Source organism: Egretta garzetta, unplaced genomic scaffold (assembly GCF_000687185.1).
Source record: "Egretta garzetta isolate BGI_Z169 unplaced genomic scaffold, ASM68718v1 scaffold402, whole genome shotgun sequence".
Classification (NCBI taxonomy): domain Eukaryota; kingdom Metazoa; phylum Chordata; class Aves; order Pelecaniformes; family Ardeidae; genus Egretta; species Egretta garzetta.
This window is the reverse complement of record NW_009258823.1, coordinates 292,850-293,491: the sequence shown is the minus strand read 5'-3', so window position 1 is coordinate 293,491 and position 642 is coordinate 292,850. Positions and strand designations below refer to the sequence as shown.

The 642-nt window shown below is 52.3% G+C and overlaps 1 protein-coding gene across 1 annotated transcript in view; it reads left to right on the top strand.

Annotated features, from left to right (window-relative positions):
- The window catches only part of LOC104135968 (putative P2Y purinoceptor 10), a 4,729-nt gene that overhangs the window by 688 nt on the left and 3,399 nt on the right, over nucleotides 1–642 (top strand). The gene's annotated exons all lie outside the window — the stretch shown is intronic.

Genomic DNA, 642 nt, shown 5'->3' with positions numbered 1-642 from the left:
CTTTAGCCTGGTTTGTCCAAACCAACCCATGGAAAAGATGAGGGCGAGTTTGCCAGCGGATCTGGGAGCAGTAAATGCGAGGCGGCGGCGATGTCGGGCTGGGTGGGGCGCAGCGTGATTCAGAGCAGCCAGGCGATTTCCAATGACAGCCACATACGCCTCCAGGAACAGGCACTGCTAACACGCTCAGAAAAAGAAACGAGGGTGTTGTAATAGCCGCCTTACCCTCCTAATTAATTGCAAAGTTGCCTGATGTTTAACGAATTGCAGCCTCCCCTCTGTAACTTCAGCACGCAGCTGGATAAAAACTCAGCTTTACCACTGAAAAAAGAAAATCACCAAAGGTCTCCCCGCTCCCACCCACGTGTAAATCCACGCGTGGATGAAATAGGAAAACAAGGAAGAGGCAGGGAGCGTTTTGTCCAATAAAGTCACTGGACAAACCCCCTGCCAAAACCCACAGGAGCATCTCAGCGGCGGCACTGACAGCAAAACACGGGCAGGAGCTGGAAGGGCTTGGGGCAAGGTACAGGTGGGAGGGAAGGCTCCTCACAGGGTCAAAAATTGAAAACAAGCGATAAATTAAAAAGTGACTCCTGTTTGAGGAAGCATTGGAGTGAAAGGGCCCTGGCCGGACGCCAG